General features: G+C 37.7%; 1 long non-coding RNA gene across 1 annotated transcript in view; it reads left to right on the top strand.

Annotated features, from left to right (window-relative positions):
* LOC141278469 (uncharacterized) overlaps nucleotides 1–16,267 on the top strand; it is a 218,951-nt gene that overhangs the window by 131,392 nt on the left and 71,292 nt on the right. Inside the window, exon 2 of the long non-coding RNA XR_012331226.1 lies at nucleotides 6,771–6,822. This is a non-coding gene — a long non-coding RNA (uncharacterized lncRNA). The remainder of the gene's footprint in view (nucleotides 1–6,770; nucleotides 6,823–16,267) is intronic.

The following is a 16,267-nucleotide window of genomic DNA, read 5'->3' as shown; positions in this document are numbered from 1 at the left end:
GCTTAAAGGAGGTCACACAGCCAATAAATGGTAGAGATGGGACTTGAGCCAAATCTATTTGAACTTTCAGTCAGAATTTCCAACTATTGCACCAGCAATCCCCAGATTTTTCGATTGAACAAACTAATAATTTTTTTAAATGCAAAAACACAGGATTACCCACATTTTATTTTATCAATAAAACAACACTACTACTACTTCTACCACTCTTTCTTATAACCATTATTTCATAAAGGTAAGATTATTAAAAATAAAAACAATTGAATACATAGAGTTTTACTTTTTTCAAAAAAAACTCCATTCATAGCCCGTATTTTTCAGATTTTACCATGGAGTGATGAAAACAGGGACAAAGACAGGCATTGGAACTGGGGCTGATGTGGGGCTCAGTAGGAGGAGATCGGTGCATTCAAAGTCAGATGCTGAACAATGACCAGGTTCAGATTGCCGGGCTCTTCTGCAAGTTCTTGCTATGCTGCATAGAAGTGCTGACCCTTGTCATTGTTGTCCTGGTCAGTGTAACATTCTCCACTCCACAGGTACTTTATTGTACCTGATCTGTTTGGGGCAGCCTTGTCTGTGGATTATTTATCATTCAGCTCTGGAGAAGGACAGTTGTTTTTTTCCATCTTAGTTGCTCTACAAGGATGTAAAGCATCAAGGTAGAGTCCTTCGCCTTCAGGAAGCTGGCTCCATTGCACTGCCTTTGCATTTTGGAGCAGGCTGATGAGACGGCCGTGCTGTTCTGCCGTCACTGTGTCAACTCTGCTTTTACATACAGTGGGCAACTTTTTGCTCTGTTCCCTTTTGCCAACCGAATAATTCTGAGCTCCCAATGCAAATACAGTCCCTCTCTGGCTTGATGCATCATTGATTTGGAGGTTCCCTAGAGACTGTAGGATTAAGTTGGTATCATACAGATTTTGTTATTCTCTTTCTAATACATATAACATGTCAGCACATCACTCATATTTAATGATTATTAAATGGCAAGTGTCTTTAGAAATATTTAGTTTCCCCGGAGAAAAGCTCCAAATGTTATTTATTAATAAGCTTAGTGTTGCTGTTGTTTCTGTGTTGACTTTGTTTAGATAGGACTTCTACTTAGTGAATTTGAATTAGGTAAAAGCCCAAAGAACAAAAACAAAAACAAAAACCCTCAGGATAAGTATCAGAAAAGTCTTCACATTATTTAAAATAAAACTCAAGTGAAAAATTAAGGATTGGTGAGAAAAGAAGAAAGAAACAGCATTAGAATGGTGACACTTTCAGTGCTGGTGAATGCTTATTAGGTACTAGGCCAAAACACTTGTACGAGAATGGAAATAAAATGTTTGTTACTTTTATTAATTAATTGCTAAAAAGGTTTGTTTTTACATTTTGTATTTTTATTTATAACATTTAAAATCAATTTTAGATCATTGATTTCTTCCAGGAGATCTCCATTCAATTGACATTGAATAATAAACGTTGAACGATGTCAACATTTTAATCTTCCTCCGTTGGGGAAATTGGAGTTCTAGTCTTCATTTTTCCATAACTGTTTTTTAATTGATGAAGGAAATTTTTCTTTTATCCCAGGGTTACTAACCTTCCTCAGCCTTTTGTGTATTCCCCAATCAAAAGGTTTTTGATTATCTAAAGAAATGACACCCACTGGTTCGCCTTTATAGATCATTTTGTTACCTCTTTCAAAGCATCTTAACAGGTTGGGGAGCCCAGATTTACCCTAACAAAAGCCAGCCTGGTCGCTCCCTTTTGTAACCTCCTCCTCTAAGCAATTTATAACTTTCCCTTCAGTGCACAGCAGAATCGGTTCTACTGGGATCCAAGAGCAGCTGTGGGGGTCCTGGATTGTTTTCAGAGGTCATCACAGGATCTTTCTAGAAAATTATGGCAGCACTAGAAATTCTCAGTGCCCAGAAGGGTACAGAGAAAAACTTCCTTTTTTCAATCCCTGTTGATTTCTGCTGGTTACTTAATCTTTTTAATGATTTTCAACCTCTGGAAGTTTAAATTGTGCCCTGAGTTATCATCTGTTTGGGGTAGCTGCATAATGAGAACTAGAGAAAGATTAAAGTGAGGGGGGTTTGGGGGGGAAAGAAGAGGTGACCTTTAGGGCACAGTCTTGGAGGGGAGAGAAGAGAAATTTTCAGAATTTTAAATTCTTTTTTTTTTTAACATCTTTATTGGAGTAGAATTGCTTTACAATGCTGTGTTAGTTTCTGCTGTATGACAAAGTGAATCAGCTATACGTATACATACATCCCCATATCCCCTCCCTCTTGCGTCTCCCTGTCCCACCCTCCCTATCCCACCCTTCTAGGTGGTCACAGAGCACCGAGCTGATCTCCCTGTGCTATGTGGCTGCTTCCCACTAGCTATCTATTTTACATTTGGTAGTGTATGTATGTCCATGCCACTCTCTCGCTTCATCCCAGCTTACCCTTCCCCCTCCCTGTGTCCTCAAGTCCATTCTCTATGTCTGCGTCTTTACAGAATTTTAAATTCTTAAAAGATTTTTTAAATTTTAATTTTTTCAGAAATTTAGAATTAAAAATCATAGAAATTATTAGACAGGATGAAGACAAAACTCATGCTATTGATGAATAAAAAAGATATGCAATGTAGCAATTAATTTCTTTTTTTATTACACAAGTGATACACAAATACTTTTTTCTCTTAGTATCTTAAACAAAACAGAAGCATATAGAGTGGAAGTTGCTCTTTGTCTTCCATTCCTTTCCTTAAAGGAAGACATTGTCATCACTTTGAAATGTATCCTTTCTGTCCTTTTTCTGTTGATTTACATACACATATACTATGCAGATATAGAGAATATATTTTTGATTTTATGTAATTGGGGTCCATACTATATAGATTATTTGTGACTTGCTTTTTTCTCTTTACAATATGTCTTGGAAATCTTTATATGTTAATAAATATAGATCTACTACATTCTTTTTAAGGGTCATGCAGTATTTCATAGCATGAATATAACAGAAGCTATACAACTAGTGTCCAATTGATAGACATCATCTATGCTTATAGGTTTTGTCATTATAAGCAGTAGTGTAATGAACATACTTGCCCAAACACCTGTGGGCACCTGTGTGAGTATCTGTAGAAGGATTTCCTGGAAGTGGAAGTAGCTGGCCTCATTCATTCTCAGTGAGACACCCCCTAACAGATATGCCTGCCTCTGTGATTCCATTGCCCACAGAGCACACAAAAGTTATTTCTGAAAATGTAAATCATGTTGCTTTTCTGCTTAAAACACTTTGAAGGCCTTCTTTTGCTTTAGGAAAATGATTCAACTCCTTGGTACGATTTTTCAAGTCCTGTCTCTAGCCACTGCTTACCCCTCATTTCTCATGGTTTTTTATGCTTCAGTCAAATCAAGCTACTTTAGTCATCCGATTTCCTCAGCCTCTCTTTCACACACACTTAGGTATTTATACCACATTCCTCTGTCTGGATACCCCTCCCAACTCCTGAATTTTATTTATCTTTAGAGCTCAGATCAAAAATACTTTTTTTCCAGAAAGCTTTCCTTAAACCCCTCCAATCTCCAGCCTACACCGCACCCCAGGCATGCACACACACACAGATTCCTAAGTGAGATGTCCCTGTATATATACCCTCATAGTGCTAAATTCTGCACACCAAGGGGTACCTTCCTACTTATGTGAATTCCCCCAAATCCCCTGTAATTTTTATATCTGTTATACTAGTCAGTGATAATTAATGTCCATGGTGTTACATCAGCACCATAAGATTCTGAAGTATCTTCTAACTTCTAAAGAACATTAAATTATTTCACAGAGACTAGCACAGTACATGACATTATAAAGGCATTTCTCTGAGATGGGTGATCTTAGGTGGGAAATTCATGATTCTGTTGAAAGTGAAAAATGCAAATTCACAGAATCAGTGCTGGAAGGGTGCTTGGAAATCATCTAGTTTCTTGCTACTCAAATTGTGCTCTGTGCGTCAGCAGCAGCACATCACCTGGGAGCTTGTCAGAAATGCCTCAGCCCTGACCTACTGAATCCAAACCTGCATTTTAATAAGCTCCCAGGTGACTCTCTTGCACATGAAAGTATGAGAAACACTACTCTAGTTTTCAATCTGGCTCTCAGGTAAAATCACCCTGGGAGCGTTTTATAAATATCAGTGCTAGGTCCCACGTCCTGGAGTTTCTGATTCTGTTGCTCTGGGAAATGGCCAGGCAGGACATTGCTGTTGTTACTAATTTTTAACTTCCCAAATGATTCCAAGTATAGTAGACAGCGTTGGAAACCCATGACTTGGGCCCTTCCTTTTCCGATGGTATTGATAGGGATGCTGTAGACAGTGATTTGGTGGCCAAATTGTGATTAGAACTCATGTTTACTTATTCTAGTCCTGTGTCCTTTCCCCCATGCCAACAGTCTCTGAGCGATCACTTAGAAACCCGATAAAGGATATTTTAATAGCCACACTCCATGTTTTCAGAGGAAAAAGTTAATTGTCTAAGATGAGTTCTAGAAACTGGACAATAAATCAGATCCAAAAAATTTCCTTGCTTTTTCTCCCCCTACACTACTCATCACAAGCATTCTGTCAGGTGAGACCCTGGACCCTGCTCAGAGTTTGGGTCACATCAGTCCTAGAGAAGTCTGCAGATTTATCCTCCGACAAGGAAGATGGGCCATCCCCTCCTCATCACAGAACCTAAAATACCTATGAAAAAAGACCACTTTTTAATTCCCAGTTCAAAAGAAGGGCCACAGTCTCAGGAAGCATAAATAAAACCCCAGATAATTTGGCACCTGCGGCTGAAACCAGCAAGTTTGTTGCCGGGTTTTGGTTTCTAAAAAGAGTTTTGCCTTGGCTCTTATTTACAACTCAGATGCTGCTGTTCTCAGCAAGTGGAGATCAGCCCCCACCTCTGATGCAGGTGAGAATGTTTGCTGCTCAACAGGCTGGTAATCCTAGGTGGAGAAGTAAGTGCTTAGAGCACTAGTTGGGAGGATCTCGGTGCCTTTTCCTTTGGAATGTGATATTATCACTAGATTAAGAGGCTAGACACCTGGTGAGGAAATATTAGCCCTTATTCTGTCTGGGTGTTTTTGATGTCTTCCTGGATCATTGCTGGTTGGAGTATTTCAGCTCCATTACAGATTACATGACCCTGAAATCCTCAGAAATAAAAATAAAAGAATAATGTAAACATGGAAAATATACTTAATAAAAAGAAACTTCTAGACTGATGGCCTGCTTTGATTATTTCCAAAGTTTATGTTGATTAGGTAGAAAACATTGATCTACAGATGGAACCTTCATGGTGAGGGGAAAACTACAGACCGACCACTTATAAGTTGTTTTACTTGGATTCAGTTTACTCTAAAGGTAAAAGTAAACTTCCATTCATATTTCACAAGAATGGCAACTTTACCTTGTAGCTCCAAGAGCAATTATTGAAAGCTCTCAGAGTGGATGCAGATAAAAGCAAACAGTGCACAGTGCCCACAGAGATTATCTTGCTCCAGAGTGACACTGATGGCAGATGCAATATTGGAATGGCTTTAGCCAAGCTCAAGAAGTTAAAGTACCTATGGATGATTGAGGAGAAAATAGACGCACACTCTCAAAGGCTTGGCCCCGTCTCAGAGGTTTCTGGGCTCTGGTATTTTGGAGAGACTGAAAATTCTCCAACTCCAAAGTTTGTGATTAGTGACCTCTTATTTTATTTTATTTTATTTTGCGGTACGCGGGCCTCTCACTGCTGTAGCCTCTCCCGTTGCAGAGTACAGGCTCCGAACGCGCAGGCTCAGCAGCCATGGCTCACGGGACCAGCCGCTCCGCGGCACGTGGGATCTTCCCGGACCGGGGCACAAACCCGTGTCCCCTGCACCGGCAGGCGGACTCTCAACCACTGCGCCACCAGGGAAGCCCAGTGACCTCTTATTTTAAAAAAATCGGTGCAGAGAAAAGTAATCTGGTTAGAAGTGTAGAAAATCCTTCTCTTTGTACTTCACTTCTTAATTTCTTTGAAGAATTGTTAGGGAATCTTTTTCTAAAGCTCCTGCATATCCTTGTGGAGAAGTTAAAACCTGAATAGAAGAAAAAAAAGAAAGAAAGAAAGGAAGAAAGAAAGAAAAGAAAAAGAAAGAAAGGAAGGAAGAAAGAAATGTGGTACATAAAATTTCTCACCACTTAAAATAGAAAACAAAACCAAAACAAAACCCCATTCCATTGAAGCAGATTGGCTTTTGTTGTTCAATTTTCTTTTAAATGAAATATTAGAACCCTATAGAAAAGTACAATGTTACTAATATCTAAGAAATCACTTTAGCATTCTAAACATTTTATCATATTTGCTTTGAATTATTTTTTAAGAAATACACCTTTACAGATACAGGTGAAGTCTCTTGTGTGCCCTTCTGTTACTGCATTCACTATACTGTAGTAATTTAATGCTTTTACTAAATATGACTGTACCAATAACCATTAGATAGTATTGTTTGGCATGATTTTAAAGTTTATGTACATGGTAATATATTGAATATATCCTTGTACCAATGTTGTTTTGCTCCAAATTGTCTTTGTGAGATTTTTTTCTATGTTCATTCACACAGCTCTAGTTAATTCATTTTACTTCATCAGTTGTATGAATATGACATGATAGATCCATTCTTCTGTTAATGATGAACATTTATGTTGTTTCTAAATCACAACATTGTTTATGCTAGCTTAAAATATTTTACATGTCTCTTTGTACTTAGGTATGAAGATTTTTCTAGAAATATACCACAGACTATAATTGCTGGGTTGAAGGTAAGCAGTATTCAACATTATTATATATTCCCAATGTATCAGGACTTTTTAATCCAAAAGATGTGTCTAATAATTTTGAATTCCAGTGATACAATTTAAAACCCTTTCATAAGTCTCATAATACAACATGGATCTGCACTCTATAGCCTGTGTCCGGGACATGTGCTCAGCTCTCTGATATAGGTTCCCAATATGGAAATTATATGTGACATGTTCTTTTGTAACGCAGTACATGTGCTCTTCCTCCCTCCCCCAATCTTTTGACAGTAGCAATAACAAAATGGTAGAACCCACCTGCCTAAAACATTTTCACCTTTAAAATGACAGTCACCAACAGCTAAAATGAATTGGAATTATAGGCAAGGAGCCTGTAAGATTCATTAAAGAATATCAACTGAAGGACTTGTTTAGAAACAACACAGCCAGCTGGGCAGGGGTGGGCAGGGGGGCAGGAGCCGGGGAAAGCTATATTCCATTTAAAAGCTAAATCATGGGTTCCAGTTATAGGAAGAAACCTAATACTAGTATATTAACTAACTAAAGTTACCTTTCTTTGGTCCTCTCTCCTGATATTTATAGGTGGCTGGGTTGTAGGAAAATATCTAGAAAAGTTTTCAAGTTACAATAAAATTTTCTCATCTTACGAAAAGAGAAATCAAGGTTTTCTTTTACATACATCTTTTCAGCAACATTTAGCTTAAAGGTTTCAGGATAGATAGATCTATTAGAATCCACTTCTTAACCCAGATGAACCTAAGTCATACCATATTAGTGACAACTTCAATAAAATTGAGGTGCTGATATTAAACACTGAAATAGAGGAGAAAGAGTTGCACTAATATCATTTAGTATTTTATATATAAATATATATTCTCTCTATATTTCTATATCTCTGATATTTCCAGCTCATTGAGGTGGGGTAGTTAGCAGAAGAGCCTTTGGACCTTTGCCACTGCTCTAGAAGAACTTGAAGGTCCTCACTGACCTAATAAATGATCAATAAATACATGCATATATCTGGTATCCAAACTGCATTCATCCATCCATATATATATCACTGACTTTTTTTGGAAAAGGCTACACTTATCTTCAACTAACATATACTTAGAAATCACTTGCAAAGGTGTATATTGGGAAGATGACAATAGAATATTTGCTGGACTAAGCTGAAGTGTTCAGAGGGAGCACCCATATTCCCAAGTCTACTCTTCCTTTCTTTCTTACATCTGGTTCCAACACTTTCCTGATATTTCCTGCTTTGAAATAGGAAAAAATAATATAACAACAACATCACTTCTGGGAGACAGATCCCTTGCCCCCTATCCAATTTCCACTCTGTGTCTCGTCTGAATACATCCCTACTTTACTCACTGTCAAATGGTAGTTATGCCCTGTAATAGTACTTCTCTAATGGACTGAGTAGCTGTGACTTGACTATGCTGTCAGTAACTGAAAGTTTGATGCATTTTGGTAGAACTCTTCATGCATGTTCTAAGAGAACAACTGACAGTGATAAGAGGTAACAGCAGGTCTTTTGAGCATCTGCTATCAGGCCAAGGGAAAATAATTGTCTGAATAGATACTTACAATGCTGTACCATTGTAAGATGCCCCATCTTTCCATCCTCATCTCATATTGCCTCTTAACCTCTGAACAAGTTGTGCTCATTTTTCTTTTTCTTTTTTTTTTTTTGCGGTACGCGGGCCTCTCACTGTTGTGGCCTCTCCCGTTGCGGAGCACAGGCTCCGGATGTGCAGGCTCAGCGGCCATGGCACACAGGCCCAGCCGCTCTGCGGCATGTGGGATCTTCCCGGACCGGGACACGAACCCGTGTCCCCGACATCGGCAGGCGGACTCTCAACCACTGCACCACCAGGGAAGCCCTCATTTTTCTTTTAACACCAAGACTTTTAAATACAAATTACAATAATCTTGACTTTCCTCCCTCTCATATCCATTTATTTAAATCTTACTGATTCTTCAAAGTTAGGTTGAACCCCATCTTTTCCTCAGCCCATTCCTTACGGAGAGCAGCTCACAGTTCCTACAAAGTTACAATAGAACTTCTGCCTGGACATCTCAACAGACTCAGTTGACATATAATTATGTACTATTTTGGACTAGCAATTTATGTCTTTTAGTTTTCTTTCCCCCAATAGATTGTAAATACCTTGAGGGCAGGAGCCATATATATTTCCTACTCTCTTCTCTAAAAGTCCTAGCAGGATTATGAAGCTATAGTGGGTATTTTTTGAAATTCATTAATTACTTCTTTGTCTTGACATTTAGCTTACCATAGGTTTATGTCTCCTCTCCCTATGGAATTACAAACATCTTAGCAAAAACTTTAGCTAAGACTTTCGTGTCTCACACAGAGCAGTTGATCAACTAATATTTTTTTTAGCAAATAAGAATATCATGCTTTGAAAAATGGTGAGATTGATTAGTTTCAACAACAGGTTTTTTTTTCCTCAAGGATTTTGCCATGGGAAAGGTGAGCAGCACAAATTCTGATCTCTAATTTCAAGGCAAGTGGGTTCCTCAGGGTTAGATTGTTTCTATTCAAAGTGTTTCATCAGAGTAGGAATGAATCTTTTCCATCATGTAATCTGTAACATCTTATGCAGTGCCTGGTACATAGTAGGGCACCAGTAAATGATTACTGATCTGAGGTTGGATAAATTCAACAGGTAGTTCAAGCATTTATTGAGGTCTTATCGCTTTCCCCGATTATCTAATTTAATCCTTATGACAATCATTTGAAGAAGGTAATATTAGCATGATTTTACAATGATGGGACTGAAACCCAGAGATATTAACAGCAGTGTCCAGCTTCACAGCTAGAAAGGAACAGAGATAGAATACAAAGTTCATTTTGCTAGGATCCTCTAAACCCAAATCCCACACCCTTTTCATTTCATTTCATACTGCCTTGCCTTCAGGAATTTTATTTTTGGGGATGGGCCTTAGGTCAATTGATATATCTTCAAGTCAATAGAGGAATCTCGTACTGGATCCAAGTCTACCTAAACTTGGTGGAGAGCCATCTCAAGGAACGGCTCTTGAAAAAGCCTGTTGTATGTTCCCTGAAGAATTTAGGACTGGCAGGCAAGAGAATTTTGACATGAAAAAGACGAATAGGTGGAGACCTATTGACATTAGTTTCAGTGGCAAATATCGTTCTTCATCAATTGTTATTCTTTGATGTCATTACTATAACTTTACATTCTTAAGCACTTTTTTACTTAAGTACGTTTTTTGGTTAGTTATTTACTACCTGATTGCCCAATAGAATTAACTCCTAGAACAAACATTTACTCCCTACTTTTTACCTCCCCCCTTAATATCAGGTAGTGTGTAGAACACAAATCTTATTTCTAAGGTTATCTGTTAATTTTAAGGGGAAAAAATAATCCCTGAAATTATATTAAGGATATGTGGACTTGTTTCAGAGCTGGAAGGAAACTTATACATTAGTGACTCTCAGTGACTTGATCAAGGTCACAGAATCAACTAACCTCTTAGTTAAAGTGTAGACCTAAAATGGACGCTAGAGATCATCTAATTCAGCCCCTTCATTTTTTGGACAAGCTAATCTAACAGGTAGAAATAATTCCAGTACCTTTCAAGGTAAATACCTACACTGTCTTCTCACAATGACCTGGTTCCTCATTGCAGAAACGACTGATGCTTTGTGTGCCTTTGTGTTAACTTAAGGTAGACTCTTAAATATACCCACACCCCATAACTGAAATGGATAGAATCGAAGGTTCAGTAGCTTTTTGGAAGCCTCACCATGGAAACAAAGGTTTGGAATCCCTCAGATTGGATTTCGATGTTCTTCCTCTAGAGCAGATAAATTGAGGCTCCTGCAGGCATGGGTTCTGTCGGATGAGACTTTAAATTTCAAAGTAAAAGATTCTTCTCGGCAGGATATTAGAATGTCGTGGTAGTGCACCATTAGTAAGGAATGAAGCCTGTCCCAATTCTCTTGGTCGACCCTTTGAAAACCTTGACTGAGGGAAAATCTCATTCTTGGCCTCCTGGACTCTTGGATGCACTAAAGAAATGTAATTGCTTTTTGCAGCTAATAGACACTTAAAAATTGCTTCCAAAGAAAATATATCTAGTCGTTGTTCATTAACGTGGAAAAATGGAGATGTGAAAAAGTCAAAATACGTGTTTCGGAGCATAACAAAAAATATTCCTATGCCCAAAACACAAGAGCTCTAGAAAGCCAGTTCTGCCTCTGGGAAGTAGTTTTTGTTGTGTGGAGGGAGGTCCTGGTTTTGTAACTTAGAAAATGTAACAGTTGCTAGGTGGTCAGCTATAGGGGCTTATCCACCCTTATTTCCAAGCTGACACAACATGTTTTAAGTGGATGGTGTTTGGTTTCATTACCTTAACAGCATCTCTCTGTGCTCTTTGATGCATCCCTCCAGTGCTTAGTAATTTAGTAACAGGTTGGAAATGGGCTAGGGGTAAAATGAGCCTAGGGGTAAAGTGAGTTACCATAGGGATAACTATCCAGGTCTTACTTTTGAAATAGCATAGTAGCAGAAGGTGTTATTTTGTCTCAGGGTTCAAGGGAAGAATAAAGATATAAATAATACTATACATACAAATTTGTTGAATGTATAAGTCCTCTAGAATCTGCTCTTAAAGTACTGGCTGATCAGAGATTGATATGTTCTAATCAGCTCAACATGAGACGTGATAATTTTACATTTGTGCAAGAGAAAAAATATGAATGTTTTCATGATGAAAATTACCTGTTCATACTTTGAACTTCTGTAAGACTTGGCTTATTTGAGATGCAGATGAGTTGGTTTTCTAATCTTTGGAAGCATGCCATTAATTATTATTATCAATCTAAGGAGCTGAATGAAATTCTAGACATAAAATAGATCAATTCCAGATTTAATATTGGGTGTACGATTTAACTTTTGTTCCATTTTGCCTGCTTTCTATTAGTCTTAAAGAACATCAATGATTATGCCTCACCGAATCACTTAAAGAAAGGGGTGCCCTTGTAAATATCTGGAACAGCTACCAGATGAGATGGTATATGTACCAAATTTTTGAAAACCTTTTGTACATCTTCATAGCAACAATTTCCAAATATCTCCTGGTTTACAAAAAAGCATGATTCAGCCAATAAAATTCACGTTGAACTCTCGGGTAGTCACTGTGGTCCTTTTGGCCCACACTATAGTCAGAATGATCTCTGTGATAGCATTTAGGTCTTAGAAGTACCTTCTTCCTTTTGTTATTGTTCGCTTTTGCATGTGTATGTATTGCAATTAAAGACTAACCTTGGTTAAGATCAACAGTGAATGAAGAATAGTTAGAAACCTCACACAGCAAATTGCTATTTAAATTTTTTTCTCCAATGCTAGTGATTTGTTGGAGTTTATAGGTTTTTGGGTAGAATATTTTAATATAAGCATTGCAAGGGTTTTCAGGTGTTCTTGAACATGAGAATGCTGGAAAGTACAATAACTTGTAAAATTCAAGAAAAGTTCATCGTTTGACTGTGATTTATGAAATGATGACAAATACCATGGATTTTATTTCCTGAGATTCTAATTAACTTAGGTGGGGGAAGTAAGGGATAATAATCTATATGATAAATAGCTTCAAAAATTCATGTGCACTAACAAATCTTTCTTTTGGATTTGAATGTTTTCTGAAAGGGCTAGTTATGCATGCTTTAGTGGGAATTTCTTTAATTAGCTCAATCAAACTGAGTATTTTGAATGGAGAGGAGAGGAAGTGGAGATTTTGACTGCCTGGAAATTAGGTAGGGGGAGCAAATGGTCAAAAATAACGATGGTGAGATCTGGGCCACAAGGGATCAGATTCTTGACCCTTCCCCAGACTCTTCTATGCCTGATTCCTCTCCAACTTATCTCTCTTTTCCTTTATTGTAAGAATTTTCAGACTGCCCTATTCTTGGAGAGCTCTACAAACTCTTCCTTGGAAGGCAAAGTCTCCTAAATATCAGAGAGTCGAGAGTTCATTCTTGGATAGGAAATTCTCTTCTTAGGAAATAAAGAACAAAAGAAATTCATCTTTCCTTTTTTATTTTCAAAGAACTGTGACACGAGTGAATAGTACACCATGGCAATAGAGGACTACTTAGAAGACAATTCATGAACTCCTTAGCTGTTTTTACTTATTTGCAAATAACTTAATTGCTCAGTTTTTTTGCACATGAGTTTGTGGAACCTTTTGCATGTGGCTGGTTCGCTCGGCCTACTGATGAAAGCGTTCAAGAGGAAGCTGAATGGTCACTTGCTGGAGATTTTAGAGACAGGGTTTAAGGACCAGATGTTGGGTTGAGTTAGGTTACCTCCGAAGTCTGTGCCAGTCTGAGGTCCAAGGAGAGGGCTGGCAAATAAATTTAAACAAAGTACCCCTTTGATCAATTAATAATGTCTACAAAATGCCCTTGGTTGAAAAGAATTCTGAAGCCATGTCCAAGCTCTTCAGGAGAAATGTTCATGATCTGTTAGTCAGCGTCTAGCTTTGCATAAAGGAGTGTTACCGTTTATGACTGTGTTTCCACCTGTCCTAGAAAATTCAATGAGAGTTGATTCTGACCTGCATTCCCCTGTGAAACTGTTTCCATAGTTTTCTGTTCATGTTCACTGATTAAATCTTGAAACCATCCAGCTATTGAACATGACAAGCTGTTAGTCTGAAGGAGTAGAGAACAAGAGAGCATCGTTGAGCATAAGGTACAGTCTTAGAAAATAACTCAGTTGTATTTGTCATCAGCATCTCTTAAATAAAGGGCAATGCTTTAAAAATGTAGACATTTAGATTGGTATGAGATAATTTGCTGCTGTAACTGTAATTAAAAGTGACAAAAAAGAGTTGATATGTGATCTTGCAAGGCAATGCAATAATAGACATAAATGTACAACAGGTCATTTAAAACACGACCTGTTGAGTGTAGCATGGTTTTGAGCAGGACTGGCATTAAATCAGTCTCAAGAAATTATGGCCGAGGTTCATGTCTTAGATTAGTTGACCGCAGGATTCTCCCATCAAGATACATAAAGTGAGACATGAGATGTATGTGATTTATATGAATTGCTGTTCACCTGTGTCTGTGAAAGGCTGTCGAAAGGGATGTTACCTTTAATCTAAAAGTACTCAGCTGCTGGCATTTTGGCATTGTCCCTACTCAGAAACGAAGATATGAGATTTAAGGTATTTCTGGGGAATTTTAAATCATTGCTAGAATCAATTTGAGTTCTGTAAAAACCTGTACATATCATGGAAAATGTCCTTGAAAACAAAGGACTATTCACATGAATGATCACTTGCCAAATTGGGCGTGTGAAAGCTTATAAGAATTTGCTTATATACCTTAATATGGTGACTTAATGCCTTAAGAATATAACTCCTTCAAATGCCTTAAATTTCAAGAGGGTTTTACTACCCATGTTTTCTTTTAACAACGTGATGCATCTGGAATAATATAGGTGGGCAAATGATTCTTTAAGCATTACTCTTGGCACCAAGGAGGAATTAAAATACAAGGTTTACAGATTGTGTATGCTAATATATCAACAAAGCTAGAAAGCAGAAAGATCAGTGCAGGTATTTTTTCCCATGCCGAGCTATGGGAGAGAGAATGCATTTCTCTAAATAGAATGGGCACATCAATTCAATCTGAATAATCTTAGGGAGGTGAATTGAAAGTGGGTAGGAAGAACTTACTCTCAGAGTGAGTTGAGTCATCAAAGTTCTCCAAGCATCCAAGGACCAAGTTGTGGGTAAAGTGAGTTAAAGGCACTTCTCGTTATGTTATGCAATGTGCTTTCCATATTCTTCCCAGACTTGAGCAATGGGCAGTATTTGCCTTTTCAAATAAACTACATACTTTCTTTCATCAAACAATAAGACTTCATATTTCCCTTGTTGTATCGACTGCCAGGAATCTCAGGATTATATTAAATACTCAATTTCAGAAACAATGTCATTCTAACTTTCTGGCATAATTATGTCTTTTTCCTAGATGATTTCTGTTCTGCCTTAAAAGATTGCTACCTTGCAAGTGCTTTAAAATTTAAGTTACCTCAAATACTTTGTGAGAATATGAAGAGTGTAATTTCTGCATAAAATAAAAATACATAAGAGTTGTTAAAATAATTTCTTCTGTGTTTCAACCTTAAGATCTCAAGGTAAATATAGAAATCTGGGCCATTAGAATTCTGCAAATAATTGTAAAACCGAAGTCAAATGGGGCAGGGTTGTTGGGTTAAAATGTAAGTTTATGAGAAAAAGCCAAGTGCATCGTTATTCTTCACGTATAGAAAACACCACCTGCATTTCCTGTCTTTCATGTGACATATTGCTATCCCTCCGCTGTGGGACTCATGCCTGCCCATGTTCCACGTGTATGAAAGGAGCATCTTTGAAGATTTTGTTCAAACACAGATCCCTCTCTGAAACTCTATATGCATGCCTCTCCTGATAGATGTTTTCCAATTCCCACTACATTAATTTTTTCACAAATATTTCTTTCTCACTGTCACATTGTTGTTGTTTACCTATTTTCATGTTGTTTCTCCACCTGTCTCCTAGATCATTACTTCTTAATCTTGGCTATGCACTGGAATCACAAGGGGTTTATAAAAAATACTGATGGGTGAATCCAACCCCCAGAGATTCTGATTTGATTGGTATGAGGTGCAGCCTGGGCATCAGGAGTTTCGAAATCTAAGTGATTCTACCTGCAGTCACAATTGAGAAGGTTAAACCGTAGTTTTAACTTGAGATCATTTTTATTTATTTTCCCCTGCTCTAAGAACAATGCCTTGAACTTAGTAGGTGTTTAAAAATGTTTATTGATATGTCTGACATGGAAGCTATTGGGAAATCTTTCATTCTGTCAACCTGATAATCTTTAGGGAAGTATGATTATTTCAGTCTCATTCATTTATTCCTCTATACAACATGCATACATTAAGCGGCCTTGGTTAAAAAAAAGTTTTGTGGAGTTCTGCCCTCTAAGGAGAGCTGCATACAAAAGTTCAAGTGATTCCCTTCTCGTTCCACCACTGCTACTATAATTTACTATGTGCCTACTGTGTGCTGGCACTGTTCCAGATGCCTTATATATGTTAATATGTAACTTAATCGCTCACAGCACAATCCTGTTTTTATTTTACAATTAACAGAATTGGAGAACAAGACTAAGGTCACGGCTCTGAGGCTGTGATTCACACCCAAGTGTGTCTGATTCAAATCCAATGTTCTTTGCACACACCAGGCTACTACTGAAAGGCCTTTGGTTTCTGTTGATGTTTTGTATGTATCTGTTTAATATGGATAATGATAAAAAGCTTAATTCTAGACTTGTCTTTTTAAGCTGTCTTTCCAATGGTTTGAAGACATAGAGGCCATCAAATGTCATTCAGTGGGCTTT

The sequence above is a fragment of the Tursiops truncatus genome, chromosome 4 (genome assembly GCF_011762595.2).
Source record: "Tursiops truncatus isolate mTurTru1 chromosome 4, mTurTru1.mat.Y, whole genome shotgun sequence".
NCBI classification, from domain to species: domain Eukaryota; kingdom Metazoa; phylum Chordata; class Mammalia; order Artiodactyla; family Delphinidae; genus Tursiops; species Tursiops truncatus.
The sequence above is the reverse complement of the archived record's forward strand: the minus strand, read 5'-3'. Positions and strand labels throughout refer to the sequence as shown.